The sequence below is a fragment of the Mandrillus leucophaeus genome, unplaced genomic scaffold (genome assembly GCF_000951045.1).
Source record: "Mandrillus leucophaeus isolate KB7577 unplaced genomic scaffold, Mleu.le_1.0 Scaffold626, whole genome shotgun sequence".
NCBI classification, from domain to species: Eukaryota; Metazoa; Chordata; class Mammalia; order Primates; family Cercopithecidae; genus Mandrillus; species Mandrillus leucophaeus.
The window spans coordinates 921,222-944,938 of NW_012106764.1; positions in this window are offsets into that span (position 1 = coordinate 921,222).

The following is a 23,717-nucleotide window of genomic DNA, read 5'->3' on the forward strand; positions in this document are numbered from 1 at the left end:
AAAAAAAAAAAAAAAAAAAAAAAAGAAAGAAAGAAAGAAAGAAAAGAAAGCCTTTACTACCATTAGTAGTGGATTGGATTGGGTTCAATTCTCTACTCCCATTTTATGTTTGAAAGCCCTTTTCGTCAGTCTTATCAAGTAGTTGTCTGGACACTGCTTATGATATTTAGTGACAAGAAGCTCACTAAAGTCTTCACTTAAGGCCTAGCTTAATCCCTCCAGACCTCAATTTCCTCTTCTGCAAAGTGAGGAACAATAGTAATGTGTATCTTACAGGTTTGTTATGGGAATCAAGTTAGATAATGCATGTGAATGCATTTTGTGTACTGTAAAGGGCTGTGAATATTACTTCTGTCATCATTATTAACAATACTAAGAAAATGAAGAGACCTCAAAAGTATTTCCTGTGCTACTTTCAAGTTCTCTTAAAAAGTCGTGAAAGGGCCTGAATCACCTGCAACATGGATGCCTTGTGGAAGGAGCCATGGAAGTCTGTGTCATGGTGGCACCCGGGGCCACTGCATGGAGCAGGTGGGCAGGTTGCACTTCGCAGGAGGGGGCTCTGTTGAGGAGGTGAGTGGCAGTGAAATCCAGCCAGCACTCCACTTGTCCAGCCATGTGCCCTGGCAAGGAGCTGCATCTGCAATGATTCCGCCAGGCACCATATAGGCTAGCACCCACCGGCATGCTTCCTGAAATGTTTAGGTTTGCTTGACCTTTAATTAGCAAATCCAGTCATGGAGAATCAGATAAGTTTCTTATCTTCAGCCATTGGAATTTTCATGATGACTTTTCCATCTGTATACCGACCCTGGTCTTTCCTCTACTTGAATGCCTTGCTTTCCTCTCAAACTCATTATGTCCAAATTCATACCTCCATTTTTCTCAGTTGAGAGTTTGGGCTGGATTCTCTACTCCCATTTTATGTTTGAAAGCCCTTTTCTTGAATCTTATCAAGTAATTTTCTTGACACTGCTTATGACATTTTAGTGCCAAGAAGCTCGCTACTGCCTCAGGTAGCTGATGCCACTTTGAAGCCGCTCTTCACATTCAGAAACTTCTATCTACTGAGTCCACACCTGCCTACCTGGAGCTTACACCCACTAGTCCCTGGTTCCTGCCTTTGGGACCACAAGGAACAAATCTCTATCTTCGTCACGACAGCTATTCATTGATTTGGATAGAGGGATCAAGTTACCCTGTGTCTTATTGCTATTTCTTCCATTTCTTATATGAAAGCTTTTGCTTCTTTTCACTCTCCTGTCCACTAAAACAATTCTTTTTGCCTAGAAATGACACCAATAATTTATAGTTTTTTCATTCATTGATTTACTAACTCATTCATCCAACATTATGTGCCCTAGGATCTAAGGCTAAGAGAGATGAAGTGATTTGTCCAGGGTCTTACAGTTCCTAAGCTTTTATATGACTCAGATCCATGTTATTTCACTAACACACAGCTGCCTCTATGTAGAAGCAGTGGCCCTGGAGTCCAGGCAACTTCTGAAGTGGCAGAAGTTTTTGCAGACTCACCAACTTAATTGATTCTTTTGTTGTTGCTGTTGTAATTTTTAGTTTAGTTTAATTTTTTGCCTCTGAACATTTTAGTAATCTATCCATAGTGTTTAGCATTCCCATCTCTTTCTCCCCTTCTCAAATCAGCAGCTTAGCCAGGCACAGTGGCTCATACCTATAATCTTTGAGATGTCACTTTGGGAGGCCAACCAAGGTGGAAGGATGGCTCAAGCCCAGGTGTTTGAGACCAGCCTGGGCAGCATAGGGAGACCCTGTATCTACAAAAATTAAAAAAATTCGCTGGGCATGATGGTGCACACCTGTGGTCCTAACAACTCAGGAGGCTGAGGTGAGAGGTTCGCTTGAACCTGGGAGGTCGAGGCTGTGGTGATCCATGATTGCGCCACTACGCTCCAGCCTGGGAAACAGAACACGAACTGAAAAAAAAAACAAAAAACAAAAAAGAAAAGAAAAAGAAAAAACATCAACAGCTCCTGGTCTAACCTATTCAATATAAACTATTTTCTCACAGTTCTAGATCTCTTTTCCAGTAATGTTATAGATTGAAATCACCATTTCTAGCTACAACATAAAGCATTAGCCCAGGACTAGAGAAACATGAGTCCTTAAGACGGTGAATTCAAAAAATTCTCACATATACAGGAAACAAGTGTGGTTAGACACTTCATGAGAGTAGAGACCATGTCAGGGTTTTTCATTTTGCATTGTGTGTGGCTCATATTCATAATAGCCGCTACTGCTGGCTGCTGTGACTAATTGCTAATATATTGGAGCACTAATTATATGACAGGCATTTAACAATGTATGGGAGTTCCAGTTGTTGGCCTCCTCACAAATACTTGGTCTTGCCGGGTTTTGTAATTATAGCCATCCTACTGAGTTGAAGTGGCATCTAATTGGATTGTAATATGCCTTTTTCTTTTCTTTCCTTTTCTTTTCTTTTCTTTCTTTTTTTTGGCTTTTGAAACTGAGTCTTGCTCTGTCACTCAGGCTGGAGTGCACTGGCGCCATCTCAGCTTACTGAAAGGGGCTCCTCATGGGCTCAAGGGATCCTCCCATCTCAGCCTCCCGAGTAGCTGGGACCACAGGCTTGCACCACCACACCCAGCTAATTTTTTAGTTTTTAGTAGAGATGAGATCTTGCTATGTTGCTCAGGCTGGTCTTGAACTCCTGGGTTCAAGTGATCCTCCTGCCTTGGCCTCCCAATGTGCTGGGATTATAGGCATGGGTTACTGTGCCTGGCCGCTAATGATTAATGGTGTTGAGCGTCTTTTCGTATACTTATTTGCCATTCTTACATTTTATTTGGTGAAGCTTTTGTTCAAATCTTTTGCACATTTATACTGGGCTATTTTGGCTTTTTATTTTTGAGTTGTGATAGTTCTTTATGTATTTCGTATACAAGTGGTTTGTGAAACATAGTTTTGCAAATATTTTCTCATGGTTTGTGTTTTCGTTTTCTTAATGGTTCTTTTGGACAGCAACTATTTCAATTTTGAAGAAATCCAAATTATCAATTGTTTTCTTTAATAATTTGTGCATTTTTTCTTCTATTTAAAAAGTCTTGGCCTGACCCAAGGTGGCTAAGATTTTCTCTCCTTTGTTTTATTCTAGAATTTTTATAGTTTTAGGTTTTCCACTTCAGTCGGTGATCCATTTTTACTTGGACCTTGTATGAGTTGTGAGATAAGGATCATGGGCAAGGGTGCTGCTGCTTCTTTTCCTCTTCCTCCTCCTACTCCCTCCACTTCTCCCCTTGTTCCTCTTCCTCCTTCTCTTCCTCATCCCCCTCTGTTCTTTTCCTCTTCCATCTCACCTTCTTTTCCCCACTTCTTCCTCTTTCCCCTCATCTTCCTCCTCCTCGTTCCCCCTTCCTCTTCTTTCTCTTTTCCTTTTTGCTAATGGATATCTATGTCCCAACACCATTTGCCTTTTTTGGTTTTTTTTCACAGCATCTGAAAAAAAACATCTTTAATTTCCCTCTTTCTACAGCCCCTTTTATCCTGGGAACAAAGACCATCAATTCTGAGATTTGTGAGGCAAATCTAGACCCTTCATTGGTTGCGTGTATTTTGGATGAGTGGAGAATTCCATCTGTCGGGGTATTTGCTGCATCACAACAGTTGTTGAATTTTTTTCAGGCAACAGAAGAACACTGTCTACCAAAGTTGGCAGTCCCTGAATAGCCTGAGTCCAGGGGAAACCGAGATGGATCTTCTGGTCACTTGGGAGTGAACTTAGCATGGAATCTGTAACAGTGGATACGATGTAGGTCATTGGGGGGCTGGGTGATTACAAGCTTTGCTTTCGCCCGAAAGCTAAGGGGATTGAGCATCCCATGATGTTTCAGTTTACTACGTATTTGCCTGACAACATTTATTGAAAGATTACCCTTTCTGTATAGAATTGCCTTGGTACCTTTATCAAAAATCAGTTATCATTTTTGTGTGAGTCTGTTTTTGTACTCTGTTCTATGCCATTGGTAGACATATCTATATTTACAGCAACATCACACTGTATTACTATAGTTTTATACTTAGTCATGAAACCAGGTATTAAGTCTCTAATTTTGTTCTTCATCTTTGATGTAGTTTAGACATTTGTCCCTGTGTAAATCTCATGTTGAATTGTAATCCCTAACGTTGGAGGTAGGGCCTGGTGGGAGGTGTTTGGATCACAGGGGCTGATCTCTCATGAATGGCTTGGGCCATCCCCTTAGTGATAGGAGAGCTCTCGCTCTGGGGTTCACATGAGATCTGGTCATTTAAAAGTGTGTGGTACCTCCCTTCTGCTCTCTCTCTCTTTCTCTCTCTCTTACTCCTGCTTTCACTATATGAAGTGACTGCTCCTGCTTCACCTTCCTCCGTGAATAAAAGCTCCCTGAGGCCTCTCCAGAAGCAGATGCCTGTATGCTTTCTGTTCAGCCTGCAGAACTGTGAGCCAATTGAACCTCTTTTCTTATAAATTACCCAGTCTCACGTATTGCTTTATAGCGTTTGTTTGGCTATCAAATTATTTGTATTTTCATATAAATTTTAAAATCAACTTGTCAATTTCTGCAAAAAGTCTCCTGGGATTTTGATACATATGGTCATGAATCTCTAGATGAACCAGGGGAGAATTTACATCTTAATAATATTGAGTCTTATAATCCATAGGCATGGTTTATCTCTGTTTAGATTTTCTTAAACTTCTCTCAGCAATATTTTGAGTTACTCAGTGTACATATCTGTACACCTTTTGTAAAATTTTTCCAAAGCATTTGATGATTTTTAATGCTCTTAGAAATGGTACTTAAAATTTTTCAACTTGAAAAATTGAAAGAATGTAAAATACAATTAAAAGTTGTATATTATTCTTGGTTTCTATAACCTTGCATTTTCTGCATCTACTGAAATGATCAAATGGATCTATAAATATATTCCCTCCTCTTACTCTTGCTACTAGTAATCTGAATCTTCTTTTTATTTTTTCCTGGTCAGTCTGGTCAGAGGTTTATCAAATTTATGTCTTCCCAAATAACCAGCTTGGGTTTTACTGACGTTCTCCATAATTTTTCTCCATTCTATTTCCCTGTTTTCTGTTTTAATTTTTGTGATTTCCTTCCTTTTCTACTTGCTTTGGTTTTAGTTTTCCCTCCTTGTTCTCATGTTTTAAGATGTAAACTCAGGTCATTAATTTTAAACCTTTCTTTATTTCTAAGATAAGCCTTTAATTCTACATATTTTTCTTTATCAGCATTTCATAGATTTTGGTATTTGTTTTTTCATTTTGATTTAATTAAAAATACTTTGCAATTTCCTTTCTGATTTCTTCTTTGTCCCATGGGTTATTTAGAAATGCATTGTTTAATTTCCAAATTATTGGGTATGTTCCAGATTTCTTCCTGTTATTCATTTCTAATTTAATTATCTTGTAGTCAGAGAACATACTTTGTATGATATTAATCTTTTTGAATTTATTGAGACTTGTCCTATGGCACTGAAAAAGATTTATCTTAATAGGTGTTCTGTGGACCCATGAAAAGAATGTTTATCTGTTGTTTGGTGAAATGTTCTGCAAATGCCAATGACATTAAGTTGATGACAAAGTTTTTCAAATTATCATAATCTTATTTTTTGTCTACCTAGTCTATCAATTATTGAGAGAGGAGTGTTGAAGTCTCAAGTATGATTTTGGAGTTGTCTATTTTTCCTTTCACTTCTGTGAGTTTTTGCTTCATGTTCTTAGAAACTCTACTATTAGGTACATATACATTTTGGTCATGTTCTCTTGATTGATTGAATACTTTATCATTATGAAATGACCTTTTTTATCTTTGGCAAGATTTCTTGCTCTGAAGTCTATTTTGTCTGATATTAATAAATCTACACTCACTGTATTTCGATTAGTGTTAGCATCGTATATCTTTTTTCCGTGTCTTGCTTATAACCTACTGTGTCTTTATATTTAAAGTAGATTTCTTGTAGGCACCATACAATTGAGTTTGTTTTTTTGTTCCAATTTGACAATTTTTTAAATTTAATGTGATTATGGGTCTGCTTGAGTTTAAATCTACCATTTTGCTGTCTGTTTTCTATTTGTTCCATTTAGATTAACTGACTATTTCTTGTGGTTTCATTTTCCTTTGTAACCTTAGCAGCTTTTTCCCTCCTCTCATCTTCCTCCTCCTCCTCATCTTCCCCCTTGTTCTTCTCCTTTTCTGCTTTCTATTTCCCTTTACCTATATCCTCCTTTTCTTTTTAAATAAATTATTGCCTCATGGTCCATAGTGCACATGCCCAGGTTAGTGGCAGAAGTTAGTCTCTCTGTCTCTTTCTGTCTCTCTTTATTTATTCTCCTTTATTCTCATATCTCATTCCCTTTCTCCTCACCACATAAGCAACAATTACAAGTTTAATGTATTTTTTTGTTTGTATATGTCCTTGCAAATATGTATACCTATTTTGTGTGCATGTATTTTTAATTTAGATAAATTATGTTGTGTAATTAATCTGACTCTGTTCTTATCTTTTGCACCAAACAGTATACTCTTAACAATCAATTTATTTCTTCTGACTGCTATGTAACACTCAGTAGTAATATTTCACATGTTTTACCTGTCTACTCTCTGAGTGATGATCTTTCAGGTTGCCTACAACTCCCTGACTCCAGAAATAATCCTCTTACACACCTAGATTGGCTTTTTTAGGGAATGCATATCCCAGAGTGTAATAGCTGACTTATAGACTATGCATATACCTAATTTGACAGAGTGGTGGGGGATGTTCTTTAGAATGGCTCCACCACTCAATAATCCTGCTATATGAGAGTTTCCTATATCCCTGCAAATCTTGTTGTTTATCCAGCTTTCTAATTTTTATTGGTATAAATTACATAGGGGACATTTCTCTGTCTACTAATAATTTTGAGCAACTCTCCTAATACTTTTCCTCTTTTTGAGTTTCTGCTTTTGAAAATTGCCTATGCACAAATATCCTTTGCTCACTTTTCTCATGGCTTTTCTTTTTCTTGTTGATTTGTAGGAGTTTTTGTATGTTTTCGATTTTAATCCCTTGCCAGTTTCAGACGTTGTGAATACTTTCTATTATTTATTTATTTTCTCCATAGAGCCCTTCATTGCATAGAAATCTTTTTAAAAATATAATGGAGTAATATTTATCTTTTCCCACTTGTGCTTTTAATGTTTTGTGTGTGAAATTATTCCTCATATCTAAGTCATAAAGATAAACTTCTACATATTCTATTAACTTTAAATTTTTAAATCTTCTATTAACTTTATCATTCTTCTGATAACTTTATTTTTTGTCTTTCACGTTTGTTTTTAATCCACATAATACCAGCTTTGTATATGATATTAAGTAAGAGATCCAGTTTTCCTCTTCTACATATGGTTAACTAATTTTCCAACATGACATACTTAACAATTTGTAGTGAGTTGATTCGTCATATTCCATTGTATGTAAAGTTTTTTATAGATGTGTCTGTGAGCGTCCTAGCAGGACACAGAATGCAAGCTGAAATGGGGTGACGGAGGAGAACTTAATGAAGTACTCCCAGGTTAAGGACACCAACAAGGATGGGTAGGATACTCAGTAGCAACAGTGGGGAAGTCTTATCTCCCATTCTCCAGCTCCTACCCACCAAGTATGAACAAGCAGTTGAAGGGAGTGGCTATCAAACCCAGAAAAAGCTGTAGCTGGTGTTCTGGTCTTGGGCATATGAGTGCAGCCTGTCAGGGGAGTGCTAGGGCATAACTACCCTCTAACTCCTTTTCTTTCCAACCTCCCTCCAGTGACTCTGTTTGGCCAAACTCAATAGGTAATCACAGGACAAGTAAGTATAGTTAACACAATGCAGGAGGTCAGCCTCTCATATGAAGCTAGAGAAGGGTGGAGAAAGGTTGTGGAGGGGCAAACCAAGAATATCCAGTGCAATACATGTGAGAGTGTGAGGGTGTGTCTCTGTGCTCTCTGTTCTGAGACAGTGCCTCTATCTGTTATTGGCCATTATTACAGTGTTTTTATTATCTTGCTTTTGTAGCATGTTGATATCTGGAAGAGTGAGGTTCTCCTTTTTTCATTATTAAGATTTAACATTTTTAGGTTAACTGCATTTGAATTCCTCCATGTACATTTTAGAGTAAGTGTATTGCATCCTCAAGAAATCAACTGATATTTTGATTGGCTTCGTATTATATGTTTATATTAAGTTTGGAGAAGGAGCATGTTTTTAATATTAAGTCAGCTCATTCATGCACAGGAATGTCTCTCTATTTATTCACACAATCTTCTATACCTTATATTAGTGTTATACTCTTCTACATAGAGGTCTATTGTATTCTTGGTTACATTAATTCCTAGTTAATTGGTTAAATTAACCACTTATCTTGTATCTTGTTTTCTTGGTTAAATTAATTCCTAGATTAATTAATTCCTAGATTTCTACATTGTGGATACTATAAATGGTGCACATATTTAGTGAATGCCTTCTATGTGCAGGCCCTATGCCTGGTGCTATGGATACCAGTAGTGAGTGTGACATGGGCCCTGGTTTCATAGACCCGATACTGCAAAGACAGACATCACACATTAAACAGACAAATATATGACCACACGTTGTGTTGAGTGCTCTGAAACAAAGGCCCAACTTTCGTCCCTGGACTTCTGCCTTTGCTGTGTCATTTCTTAGTGCTCTGTGTCACTACTCTTACAAAGATCCAGGCCTGGTGTCAGGAGACAGGATTTCCAGTCCCAAATCTGATTCTATCTAGCCAGTTTGTTCATCTTTAGAATGAAAGGTTGGACTAGTCAGTCTTTTAGGGCTCTTTAGCAAGATCTGTCTTCCTCCCTCCCTCCTGCCCTACCTTTCTTCTTCCATGATTGAGTGTGAAAGAAAGAACAGTAGTACCTGGGGAAGGGAAATTGCTCTGTCTAGTTTTAAGTGCTATGGAGATACTATGCTAGTACCAAGGGTTAAATTTGCTTTCTGTCTTTGACCTTTTTTCCCCAATCAGTGACTAACTTTTTTGTAAACTAATGTTCATTCCATTCTCATATATCTCTTCTGTCCCAGTTTCTCTGGGTTCCCCACGCCCAGCAGTTGGGAGATCAGAAAGATACCATCTGCTGATTAATAAACAGACATGTATTCCTTCCTAAGTTGATTGAATCAGGGTGTCTCTTGACCCTCATTCTGAATGTTCATACATTCCAACACATAGTCGCTGATCTAAGGTCCCACCCAGAGGCTCTGTGGCTGGGATGAATCACATCTGAACTGACCATCCTTCCTGGAACCCATGGGCTACAACATGTGTGAGCTCAGCTGAAGTAGATACCTTCCACCTACTGAGAACAGGGCTGGCTCCTGGCAATCACATCTTACAGTCTACAGGGGCCCCTGATCAGTAAGGGCTGAGGATTGCAGATGGAAGGTCTACTGAGTACCCCACGGGTTCAGTCCTAGGGTGGAGGGTGTTGGTGGTAGAATAAAAACAATCAAGAGACTGGGTCCTAGCTCCTAGGAGGAAAGAAGGTGGCTGAGGATGGTGGTAGGTTTGGGGTGAAAACTTAAGGCATGTATGGGCAGATTTTAATTTATGTATCTAGATTAGATCTGGGGTCCAGATTTTGGGTCTAGCAGCCCACAACTCCCCAAAATGAATTATACTCTGCCTTAAAGATCCAAAAATCTCTCAAGTCTCTCTGAACTGATTGACTTCCATTGGCTCCCCTCTCACTCTGAAGCGTGTTTATTTCTCTGGGAGTTGCAGGCTTTCGTGTTCTCAGGGCTTGGCGAGGGCCAGGGTCTGTTCTCCAAGTGGAAATGAAGAGCTGCAGATTTATCTGGGCTCCATGGCCATCTTCCTTGCATTCCTTATTCCCCAGCTGGGTGTCCCAGAGACATTAATAAGGGGGGATTGTTTGCTTTTTCTTTCTTTTCTTTTTCTTTTTTTTTTTTCTTTAAAAGAAAAAATATTGAAGAAACAGAACGAAGCACAAAGCCAAGAGGAGTCAGTCATCCCTCTGCCTTAAAGTTTATAGGGGCAAAAAATCCTATTGTGGGGAACGTGTGAGAAGCACACCCACATTAATGAGTTTGCATGGCACTTCCACTTAACATACAAACCTCTCAGGCCCAGAAAGTTTAAAGTGCTTCTCCAAAGTCTTGAAGAAAGTCAGTACTAGAATTGGGATTAAAAGCGATGTGCTCTTTCTCTCAACTCAAGCCTCCACCCTGTAAGGCAGGGAAGACTTAGGGCAGAGGAAGATGGAGGCTGTGTGGCTCCGTAGGGCTGGGCACGCACCCAGGGCAGGTCTGGACAGAGCCTGGAGCTTGTGGTTATTCTCTTCAGGGCCTGCACTTGACTCACTGGGGACTCCGGACAGTCCCTCCTTACTTTCTGTTTTAGTCTGTTCTACTGGAAATTGGGCTTTTCAGAAGTGTTACCATGAAGATAACAGGGCAGATCTGGGGTGGCAATGGGGGGCTGGGTCTGTTTTGGTATGTCTAGGCTCTCTCCAGGCCAGCTCCATGCTGCATGCCCAGCACTGAAAGCAGCATCTGAAAACCAGTGGATGGTAAGTGGATATTGCTATTGTAGATGAAACTGAGGCTTGAGGGTCAGACAGATCTAAATTTAGAACCCCAATCTACCAATGCTTAGTTGTACCAACTTAGATAAGCTCCTTTCTCAGACACAGTTTCCAAATTTGATCCTGATTTAGTTGGTCTGGTGGGGGTCTGGAATCTGCATTTTTAAACAAGCTCTCCCAGGTAATTCTGAGGCAGCCAGCCAACACCTTAGAACTTTTTTAAAAATGTAAGATGCGATAAATGCAATGGAGAGAAATAAAGAAGAGGAGGAGACAGAGAATTCTTGGGAGGTGCGGGTGACACAACTTTAAATAGTGTGGTCAGGAAAGGAAGAAAACTAAGAGTTAGAGAGAGTATGGCTAAGCCAATGTAATACTAATAATACGAATGGAATAGGTAACAGTTGATTTAGCTGTCATTCCATGCCAGGCATCATGTATTAATCTACACCCAAACTTATACCTGTGAGGGAAATTCCATGCTTGTCCCATTTTATAGATAAAGAAACCAAGGTCTAAAAAGAGTAAGCCCTTTTTTGGTACCATGTATGCCCTTTAAGTGTTTCCTGAGGCAGGCAAAGAAATCCTTCCCACTTTGCAGATGAGAAGCTGAGACAGAGAGAGGAAGATAAACAATGGGCTCAAGGTCACCCAATAAGGAGTCAGTGCTGGAGCTGGCTCTGAGTCCAGATCTCCTGGCTCACAGCTCAGGGTTCTGTCACTGCCTATACTTGCTGGGCCCAGCCAAGCCCAAGGAGGGCATCCTGCCCTGGGGTGGTGCTCTCCTAGACCAACCTCACCCCTCTTGCCAGATAAACACGGCCCCATCCACTGCCAAATAGCCTTGTTGCCCAACTTGTGGGCAGGAGCCAAGCCTGGCAGTGTTTGGTGGGCATCCAAGTCAAGTTGCTGTTTCCTGGGCTGAGTTTAGCATGTAGCATGGCTTCATCATCCAAATATGTCCTGCCAGACAGGCCTCAGCTGCTGGCCAGCGGGGCATTTGGCGGCCCAAGAGAGCTTGACGCTAATTGGGCCCAGCCGACATAAATCATGTCTCTCATTAAGAGGAAATCCAGCCATTCTCTGGAAGGGGCAAGAGGTGGGGAAGGGGAAGAGCCTCCCACTGAAGGATTGAGTTCTGCCAGGGCCCAGTGACCTTATGTAATTGTTCAAATCACTCTGGCCTTCTCTGTCCATCTGAAGAGTGAGGAGGCTACACCCAGTGATCTCTGGTGGTTCATGCCAAACTAGAGGGCTGTCCTGTTACTTTTGTGTGTGTGTGATGTTATCTTTCCTTTCTGCTTGGAGCATCATCAGGGGCAGCTCTCATATTCTGTGATGCAGTGGGCTAAGAACCACCTGACTTGAGTGAGGTAAGAGAAAGTCCTTTCCGTGAACAAAAGAACTCCCCAAGGGCTGCTTTGATATCTAGAACTTTTGGAGCAGAAGGCTTGGATTCACCTTGAAACAGAGTAAAGAGCTCCAGGAGGGGAGTGCTTCTCAACTAAACTGGGTCACTTATTGACAGATGGGTAGGGGGGAATTTGGCAGGGTCTGTTTTGTCCTAAAGGCAAATTTGAGCTGTCAGTGATGGTCAGCTGTGCTCAGACGAAACTGGAAAATACTGGGTCAGTGTGAAGACAAATGATATCAACCTTACAACTCTGGCTTTCCTAAGAACGCGTCAACTTAAGCACCTGTGCATTTATTAACACATTCACTCATGCACTCGCCATAGGAGGCACTAGCTACGTTCCAAGTACTACTCTAGGCACTGAGAATATCAATGAATCCGACTCAATCATTGTTTTATTCAGAGCCATGGTCTACTGAGAAGAACAAGCATTTGAAAAATTGATTCTAAAATGTGTGATAAATCCTGTACCAATGAAATGTGCAGATTCTCTGAGTGGAGGAAGAAATTAGGGACTCTGACTTAGGTGGGGTGAAGGGTACAGGCAGGCTTCCCAGAGAAGGTGGCATCTTAGCAGTGCTTTGGAGAATAAGTTGAGAATAATGGAGAGGACAGGTAGAGCAGAGGATGGGGCGTGAGGAAAAGTTGAACAAGTCTAAAAGGATGCTATGGTCAGAGAACAGCAAGTAGTTTCATGTAGCGTGAGGGAGGCTGTGTGAACAGCATTGGGGGTTGAGGGGTGCAGGTGATGGAACAAAGGCCAGAGCTGAGGCTGTGGCTTGGTTGATCCAAAAGTGGCCCACCTGGGAGGGACTTTAGTTTGTTCCAGTGATTTTCTACAGTTCCCAACCCTGTCTGTGCATCAGGATTACCTAGAGAATGTTTATAAAATGCAAATAGTCTTCATTCCTGAGATCCTGATTTAGCTGGTCTGGTGGGGGTCAGGAATCTGTATTTTTAAACAAGCTCTCCCAGGTAATTCTGAAGCAGCTAGCCAACACCTTAGAACTTTTTTAAAAAAGTGAGATGCTAATAAATGCAATGGAGAGAAATAAGAGGAGGAGACAGAGAATTCTTGCGGGGTGGGGGTGACACAACTTTAAATAGTGTGGTCAGGAAAGGAAGACCTGAAGGAGTGAAGGAGGTAGCCATGGGTAGATCTGAGAAAAGATCACTCCAGTTGGAGACAATGGCAGATACAAAGGTCCTGAGGCAGGGCTGACTGATGTCCTGGAGGCCAGTGTTGCTGGAACACAGGAGATGAGGTCAGAGGGGTAATGGGAGCAGACTGTTTGGATAGGGCTTACTCCTGGCCTTTCTGAAACCATTGATTTAATCAAACTCATCCACCATTTAGAGAAAAAACAGGCCTGGAAAAGGGACATTTTAATAGATCCATCTTCTCTGTGTACTTCTTTTGCTCGAGGTTATGTACTGGGCCGTGTGACTTGGTGGTGTAGAGAAGCATAGAGATGAATAGAATATAGACTCTGTCTTCCCAGGGATCCCAATCGGGGGTGGGCACAGGCTCACGCAATCCTTTCCTGTAGAAATATATGGTGCTATGCTGATTCTAGCTCTAACAGAAATGGCAGCTGCAGTTTGAGGTGGTCTTGGAGAGAGATGGGCATGTGAATGAGCAGACTGGGACAAGAGTAGCTCCTTGAAGTTGGGGGTAGGGAGTGGGTCAGACTTCAACAGACACAGCAGGAACGACTTGCCCAAGGAAACAGAACAAGTGCATGGCTGAGACTGAGCCAGAATGGATGTCTGTTTGTGGTTTGGGGGAGGCAACATGAGAGTATGGGGTCAGAAAGTCCTGGGTTCTGAGCCTGGCTCAGCCTTGACATTTGAGACCAATGTGGGCCACATGACTTTACCTCTTGGAGTCTCTCTGGCCTCAATTTCCCCATCTTGTCCGTGGGATTAGTCCCTACTCTGAATATTGGCTATGAAAATTAATGAAGTAATGCATGATTATGTGTCTATCAGCCCAGGGGTTGGCATGCGGTAAATGCTCAGAAAGGTAATTTTGCATCGCCCCCAGCGTAATTTGATCTGTTTTTCTCCCACACACACGACCACTTTCTGTCTTCATGGAAGCTACTATGGGCAAGCTGCCCCCCGAAGGTCCCGCATAACAATTCACAAAGCTCAATCCCGTTGGCTAATTGAGCTCCATATTTCAACTACACCCTGAAAGTGGCGTTATTATTATTGCCCCATTTCATGGGTTAGGGGAGGTGGGAGGAGGGTGGCATCATCCTTGAAGGAGCCAGGACTTCTCTGTGTTTTTTTCTTCTTTACTATGTTGACCTTTATGGCTGGGCCAAGGACACAGACCACTGAGGAGCCTTAGGAGCCAAAGGGAGCTGCTGAGTAGAGCCTGGAGCTGGGGAAGCTGTCCTAACCCCATCCACGTGGAGGGGTCCTTGGTGACAGTGGTCGTTTGGCCCTGCCCGTTCTGCCCGACCTGGGCTCCCAGTTTGGCCATGTCCCAGCCCTACCCTCTGGGCTCAGCCCGGTGTGCTCTGCCTGGCCTAGAATAACCAATCAGCAGGGAGCTCCTTCTAATTTGATTTCGGTTGCTGGGGAGGGGCGTAGGCTCACACATACAGGTTAATGCTTTCGCTGCCAAGGATGGAACATTTCTGAGGCAAGTTCTTTGTTCTTTTGATCATTCATTCTTTCAATAAGCCCTTCCATTGGTCTCTTTGGCACTGTTCCCTGGGTTGACACTGGGGATAAAGAGGCAAGTTAGACCTAGCCCTTGACCTGGACCACCACCTCTAAGGAGGCAGACGTGGAGACCCATCATCACCGGCTGTGCTGGAGGACTGTGAGAAAAAACAAAGCCCAGGGTATGCAGAGCTGAATTTTAGGCCAAGAAACGTTCCTCTCAGTCAGCACGGTCATTCATTTGTTCCTTCAGCCAACACTCACTGACACCTGCTGGGCTCCATGGGCCTGGGCCCTGGGGAGGCAGAGATGACTCAGACCATTTTTAAATTTAAAAAAAATCTCAGACCTTGAGGTGGTGGAGGATGGGCAGACACATTGAACTTTGAAATAGGTCATTGAAAAGAGAGTGGTAGGAAATTGGGTGGTGGGATGGTGCAACCACTTTTCTGGGGAGGAGAGTTAGAGTAGGGGCAGTGGGACAGCTCCTAGGACTTAGGCCTTGAAGAAGGGAAAGGCTTTGACAACTTGGACCTATGACGATGGGCTCCAGGGGAACCACATTTACCACCTGCCGGGTGTCCTGGATAATTCTTATTTAAACAATCAGGGTTTTAGTTGAATGGATATATCAATTATTGGCTGACTTTTGTGTTTATTATGTAATACTCTTTTCACTAAAGATAATATATGTTCAAACTTTCTAACATTTGATTACTTTGATCAAACTTTTTGGAAGAAGAAATTAAATAAGAATAGACCATTTTTTAGACCACATGTTCTGATTTCTGATTCAGAAGCATCATTTCTATACTTATATCCACACAACCAGTGTCTAGTTTGACCCCTCTGCCCAATCGCAATGTGTCTCAGGAAAGATTCTGTCCTCAGTCATCTCCCCAGAAGCAAGGTAGAGGTGGGATGGGGCTGAATAAGAAAAGAGCCCTCACCAGGTAGATGACTGGGTCGAGTTAGCATTTGCAGCTTGAAATGACCCAGACCTCAAGAAAGTTCAAGATTCAGGGTGTCTTAGCTATATTCATGGTTAGGGACAAGGGATTTTGAATCAGCTACAGCTGGGTTTAGTTCATTGCTCAGACACATATGTCTGGACAAGACAATTAACTAATGTACCTGTGCCTTGTGTAATTTCTGTAGGATTATTGGCAACATTATATGAGATAATGCCCTGTATCTGGCATTTAGTGAAGACTCGAGGAAAGGTGACTGATAAATTAATAGTAGTAGTTGGAGGACCTCAAGTCTGCAATGGATATAACTTTTGCAACCAGAACCTTCACAGCCCTTGAGATCCTGTTACCACCAGGACTGTCATCCAGCTCTCCCTCCCCACTTACAAACCATACCCACCTGAGCAGGTGTGATCAGGGGCCAGAAGCTGAAGTGCTCAAAAATCCTAATACCACTCTGAATGAAGACAGTGTCAGCCCTGGGGCTGCCATGTGAGGATCTGAGCCTGCCCCCACCCCATCCCCGCTAAAGCCAGCAGCACCTATCTGGTTTTGTACTTCGGAAGAGACCTAGAGCTCTGCTTCCTGCCCAGGGTCCCTGCCCCTTTAAAAGACCCTGTCTTCTCATCTTCATTCTGCTGGTTCTATCCATTACCTTTGAATGGAAATTGAAGCTTAATTTTTCTTGCTTGAAGCCATTAACACTCTGGGCCCTTGACAGGAAACACAGCTCAGCTTTAATTAGCCACAGCAAGCTCCCTGCATGAGCTTCTAGCACAGCCCAGGGACTTCAAAGATAAAGGCTTCTCCATTCTCACTAATCACAGCTATTAATGAGCCAATCAAGGCAGACTAGGGCCAAGGCAGGCAGCTCTCTTAGTACCTTAGGCAGATAGCTCTGTCCTGATACCAGGAAGCTCCTCTCCCTGCAGAGCTGGAGTCTGGTGTCCTTGGGAGCAGAATGACTGAGATTTGATGTCCCATCTGGGTTGGGACCCCAGCTCTGCAGCTTATCTGCTGTGAGTCCTAGGACTGGACAAATGTCCTTTCTGAGATGCTTTCTACAACAAAAAATAATAATGCTATTTTCATGAGGAGCTATTATTATAACGGGAATATAGGTCAGAGATTCTCAAACTTGAGCATGCTTCAGAACTACCCTGAGGCTTCATTAAATCTCTTGACTGGGCTCTACACTGACTTTCTGACTCAGGTGTTCTGGGAGGAGTGGTGTGCAAGAATCTGCGTTTTTAACTTGTTCCTAGATGATGGTGATGATGCTGATTCGGGGACCACATTTGAGAAGCCCTACTCCAGACTACATGAGGGGTTGTACAAATGTGAGCTATTACTTAAAGATTTTTATTGTATTTCCCTGAATAAATGTCTCCTCACCCCTTTCCTTAACCTATCTATGTCTGCTATGACAGTTTCTAGGAGCTTCCCATCTGGGCTATCAATACTTGGACACACCAGCATTTGTCACTGTGTGGTGCCCTGATAGTGTAAAATAGTCCAGGTATGCTCAGTCTTAGGCAGAAATGGGCAGGACCACTTCTTTGCCCAATCTTGGTACCAAGATTCCAAATCCTGACATTGACATCTTAAGTCTCCAGCATCTTCTCTGGAAGGACAAATGCATTGGGACCTCTGATTCCAGAGAAAGCAAAGAGCATGGAGCCTTTAGAAGTCTTTTGGGAAATGAACTGCATGGTGGAGGCTGGGAAGATAGAAATGTGCAGAAAGGAAGGTATTCATCACTCGAGGCCATGCTTCTTTCACCTGAGCATTACAGTGTGGGGAACATAAACAATGGGATGGTGGTAAGACAATGCATGTGGTTTAGGGGAGATTGATGAGAAATTTCTACTGATGGCCTAACTAATGTCTAACTAAAGTCCTTCCGGCCACATTCTGCTGTTTCCTTAGGCAACAGGGACACATACTCATACTTATTTCAACTACTGCCTCCTGCTTGCAACACCTGACAGCATGACTCAGAGTCACACTGAGCTTCTGGCTTTAGAGACAGGCTTTTGTGGTCAAAGAGTATAACAGTTCATGGACTTAAGATGTTGAGTTTCAGTTGGGGCTGTCTTCTCCGGGTCCTGACCCCTCATGCTGCTCACTCTCACCTCTGTGCCTTTTCTCTGTTCCACCACCTCACATACCCTTCTTCCTACTGCCTCTTATTCACGTCTCATTCAGCTTTCACCACCCACCTCAGATTTCTCAGAGAGCTTGTTCCTGAGAACAAGCTTGTTTTTGATGATCTTTGCTTTATAGATAGCATATCTCAAAGTGTGTGCCCAGGGGCTCTGGGGGATGTTATTATAGAAGCTCTAATGCAACTGAGGTGTCCCTCGGGAATGTTAGGCTAGGTAAAGTAAGTCTGGTGTCTTCTCTGCAGGACTTCTCAGAGCCTTGAATATGCGACTGTGGTTCGGGAAACTTAAGAGAGATGCTTAACAAGCAGCATTTTCTAAACATGTCACCACAGTATGCATAATATACTCTTTTTCCCACAGAATGGGAAATGCTTTGATGTGGAGGAAGTAGGCCCTGAAGGACAGATGACTTTAGAAAAGCTTCAGAGTCCAGCCAACTTGGGTTCCAATTCCAGAACTTACATCTCTTTGAGCCTGTCCTTTCATCTGTAAAATGGAGATAGTGGTCCTTACATTGGAGAGCTGTTGCAAGATTTATGTGAGATGACATGAGAAGTGCCTAGCCTGGAGTGAGGTATACAGTAGGGGCTCAATAAGTGTGTACTTTCTCCTCCTTTTGCCTTTCCTAGTGAACTTTTACAATCTGAATGAAGAATGAACTGTACAAAACAGGACGTGTTGCACGTACTTGGCATATGAGAGTGAAGCCAGTCAGGTGCACAGGGTTGGAGGAATAAAAGCTTGTAAGTGACCAGTGCAGTCCAAGCAGGCTTCCTGGAGGAGGCAGGTCTTTGCTGGGTCAGATTCCAAAGATAAGTTCTCCAGCAAAATCCTGGGGAGGGGGAGGTGGGGAGCTTTGAGAACTGCATCTCTCTGTGAGCAAGCTATGGCAAGAATTCTTCTCTTTATTTTCTTTTTCCACCCTGGAGGCCTACTTCCCCACCAAATCCAGCTGACGCAGCACTTGTCTTCCCCTCCCACAGCCTGAACTTAGCCAACATCTCAAGTTCGCAAGGTGTGAACCTCAGAGTTGGGCCCTCCTGGCTTGTGGAAATTCGCTCAGCAAAGCCTGTCCGGCTGCCTGCAGAAGCATTCTGCGCTAGTGCCCTCTGGAAGCTCTGGGCAAACAGGTCACCAGACTCAAACAATCTGGGGTGCTGCCTTGGGGCCTACATACCCTAACCTTGTCCACAGGTTGAGGGGAAAGAGACAGATTTGTAGATTTTCTTTCTGAGACTCTTTATCACCTCCTGTTTCCTGGTCCCCAGCAACCAACCATTTCAGGAAACCTCACTTTGAACCTCACTTTGCTCCTAGGTCCTTTAATCTTTGTACTATACCTAAAACAAGCATTATAATTCCCATTTTAGGGATGAGAAAACAAAGTCTCAGTTAGCTTGAAAACAAGCCTGTTTGGTCCAAAGTCCAAGCTTTCTCTGCTGATGCTATGAAGCCCTGGATTTCCCTTAGTGCCTTTTATAGTTAATCCGGCCTGTCACCACCTCCAGAAAGCCTTCCTAGTCATCACTCAAGGCCACGCTCATATCCCCTTCTCCTGAGCGTCTACAGTTGGAACCACATTGCGCACCTTCCTTTAATCCGTATTTCTGGGCAGAAAAGGACTGAGTTAATGTTCTGCCACTGTATCCTAGTTCTTGGAATAGCACACGTATTAATCTTCATCGAGAGAAGGAACAAAGAAGTATGATTTTTGAGACTACATGGACGTATCATGTACTTTGCCTCCCTGTCAGTCCTGAGTCACTCAGTCCACAATTCTTCACCCTCCTCTTAAACCATACATGGGTGTTTCTGGGCTGGGCTCACAGGTACCCACTGACTCGACTTTCCAGCATATCACCTGGTTTACCCTCCTGCACATCGGTTTGCTTCTCAGGTTTCGTCAAGGCCTCCAAATATTCATGAGCAGACCCCTGTGGCTGGACCCACTCAGGAGGGGCCCTGTAAGATCTCGGCTCCAATCCTCTCGCCATGAACTAGCTGCAGTTTGGCGTGCCTGCCTTAGACCCACCACCCGCCAAAACTCCCTTCAGTGATTAGCGGAGGTGGCAGGGAAATTATGAAAACCATGTGACAGGTAAATGGCTGTTTCTACAACTTTCTTAAGTTTCAAAGGGAGAACAGAATGCTTTGCTCCAGCATGCGGGCTGGGAATTCAGGCTTTGCAAGTGCTTTCCAGAACACACAGGGAAGAGCAGACCTAGCAGGATTCTGCGTTTCCCTTAAGTGGAGTCCAGCTGGGCCTCTCTGCCTGCAGGACTGAGCCTGTTCATAGAATGGGCTTCATCCAAACATGATGGCTTTGTTCCCCTGTGTGAAGATGAGACATGCAAGTGAGTTCTGAATAGAAAGAGCTTCTTCTCTCAAACCCCAGGCTATTGTAACTTTAAAATATATCTCAAATCTGACTCTTTTGGATTTTGTTTGTTTGTTTGTTTTTGAGATGGAATTTCACTCTTGTTGCCCAGCCTGGAGTGCAGTATGATCTCTGTTCACTGCAACCTCCACCTTCCGGTTTCAAGTGATTCTCCTGCCTCAGCCTCCCGAGTAGCTGGGTTTACAGGCACTCGCCACCACGCCCGGTTAATTTTTGTATTTTTAGTATAGACAGGGTTTCACCATGTTGGCCAGGCTGGTCTCAAATTCCTGACCTCGTGATCCCCCCACCTTGGCCTCCCAAAGTGCTGGGATTAGAGGCATGAGCCACCATGCCTGGCCAATCTGACTCTTTTCACCACTCACATCACTACCTCCTAGATCCAAGCCACTATTGTCTCTTGCCTGGTCTGCTGCAGTAAGCTCCTAACTGGCCTCCCTGCTTCCAGCCTTTCTCTATGCAGCAGCCATGGCGTCTTCTTGCCATTATAAATTAGATCATGTCCCTCTTATGCTTAAAACCCTCAAACAGATCACGCAAGCCCAGGAGTTCAAGGCTGCAGCGAGCTGTTATGGTGGTACTGCACTTTAGCCCGGGTGACAGAGCAAAATTTTGTCTCTAAAAAAACAAAACAAAACAAAAACTCTCAAATAACTTCCAATTGCAATCTTTACCATGCCTTAAATCACCTCTCTTGCCTGTCTTCCTATTGTCACATCTTCCACTCTGCCTTGTTCTCCATGATCCAGCCGCAGTAGCCACTTTCTTGTTCCTTGAACAAATTAACCTTAGTCAGTCACTTTTGCCTTTGTACTCATCTGGAAAGCTTCTTCCAGATCCTTTCAGGGCTGGCTGCTTTCATAATTCAGGCTCAAATATCACTTACTGGAGAGGTCTTCACTGGCCATTCTACAGAGTAGCCTCTGTTATACCTGCTGTTCTATTGTTTTTGCACTAATCATTCCTATGCCAAGAAATTTTGTGTATTTGCTTCTGTATTTCTTTTCTGGTGTCTCCAGCTACAGTCTAAGCTCAGTGATGGCAGAGATGATGTTGGCTCTCTTTGCTGACATATCCCCAGTGCCTCTAGCACTCCTGGTGCTGAACACTTGATAAATAAATATCTGTGAATGATTGCATGGAGTGGCATCTCAGCATACAAAACCCTATGGGAGAAGGCCTTTGTGGGCTTTCTGGGTGAGCCACAAATGATGGGTAGGATTTTCTAGGTGGAGAGAATCAGAGAAGGTATCCCAGGAAGCAGACTTGGCAGGGAGCATGAGTTGAAGGGTTGGAAGGAGAGAAGAGTACAAAAGAGAGTACCGCAGCAGCAGGGAGGCTGAGTGCGCAGCAGAGACGGAGATAAGGTTAGTTCTGCACCTGGGCCAGAGGCAGGGGTGGGGGACACAGGTGGCAGGGAAGGGGCAGGTTCTGGATGCCCTTGAAGGCCAGACAGGAAAGCTCCTTGTACCTTTTCCCTCTGCCCCCTGCCCACCCCTGCATGGTTTCCAAATCCATTCCCTGCATCTTTCTTTTCCGCAGGCATATGGTATTATTTCCAATTGAAAATGTAGATGGGAGCCACAGGAATTTATAGAGTCACATAATATCTGCATCAGCAAGTGGAAATGAAACTCACCTCTACTGAGGCTGAGCAATGTCCTTGCCAATACGGGGTCCTTGCCAATACAGCTCACATAGAGAAGCCAGGGCAGAATTTGTCTGGATGGGTAGGAATAGCAAATCATAGAATCTTTGCCCACAAATGGGCTTAAATGGAATCCAGCTACAGAATCCTTGAGTCACATGCTTTCAGAACAGTGCTCTGCAGACTCACAGAGGCCATCTGGTCCAACCTCCTATGCCCTTTGGCCTCTTGTCCAAAAACCATCAGTTGCTCCTGGCACACCTCCAGTGATGGAAAGCTCCCTGCTCATGTCACCAGATGGCCCTGACTCTCAGAAAGCCTTCCTTTTCTTCATACTGAAATGGATCCAGTTTCCCTAGAATCCTTCTCCCCAGACTTCTCTCTGTTTCTGGGGCTGCCCACTCTGCCCCCAGGCAGCATGGTGGTATATAATGGCAGCTGTCACATCCTCCAGAGCCTTCTGGCCAGACCTTCCACTGCCTCTTCAGTGTGGCTTCTGGGCCCTCCTCATGCTGTGCACCTCCTCCAGACTTGCCCTCCTCATCATCACTCTGCTTCCATTGCTTTGAGGAACATCTTCAAAGCAGGGTGCCAGGTGCCCCTGGAGGCATCTCCTACTACGAGACCACACACATCGTTGCTGGTGGGAATATACCATAGTATAGCTGTTGTGGAAAACAGTATGGCAGTCACTCAAAAACTTAAATATAGACCCAGCGATTCAACTTTTTGGTATGTACTCCAAAGAATTAAAAGCAGGGACTCAGACACTTGTTTTTGCAGTGAGATTGAGACACTTGAGATTGCAGCGTTATAGTCAAAGAGTTGAAATAACCCAAATATTCATCGGTGGGTAAATGGGTAAATAATATGTGTATATACATACAATGGAATATTATTCAACCTTAAAAAAGAAGAAAATCTATCATGTGCTACTACATGGATGAACCTTGAAAACATTATGCTAAATTAGCTAGACACAAAAGGACAAGTATCATGTGACTTCACTGTTATGAGGTACCTACAAGAGGCAAATTCATGGAGACAAAAAGTAGAATGGTAGTATGTGTGTGTTGAGGGATAGTGAACAGGGAGTTGTTGTTTAATGGATACAGAGTTTCTGTTTTGAATGATGAAAAAGTTCTGGAAATGGATGATGGTGATGGTTGCACAACACTGTGAATGTAGGTTTTTTTGTTTTGTTTTGTTTTGGTTTGGTTTTTTTTTGAGAGACAGGATCTCAGTCTGTCACCCAGGCTGGAGTAGAGTGGTGGGATCATAGCTCACTGTAGCTTCAAAATCCTGGGATCAAGTGATCCTCCCACCTTATTCTCCTGAGTAGCTGGGACTACAGGCATGCACCACCATGCCTTGTCTGGCTAATTTTTTTTTTTTTAGTAGAGATGGAGTCTTGTTATGTTGACAGGGTAGCCTTGGAACTCCTGGGCTCAAGCAATCCTCTTGCCTCAGCCTCCCAAAGTGTTGAGATTACAGGTGTGAGCCTGCCTCAGTCTCCCAAAGTGCTGGGATTATAAATATGGTAACTTTTTAAAGATATATTTACCTTAATAAAACAATTTTTTTAAAAGGCCACACGCATCTACCCTCTGTTTCTTGCCAAACATCAGTCAAACACCAGGCATTCATAAGGTGCCTACCAAGCACAGAGCCTGTCTTACACACTGTGGGCTGATGTGACTAGCAGTAGGTACTGCCCCTGTTTACACTCACAATAATAACCAAGCACTAGGTTAAGCAATTAACAAGGATTCCGTTATGTAATCCACACAGATTTCTCAAGTAA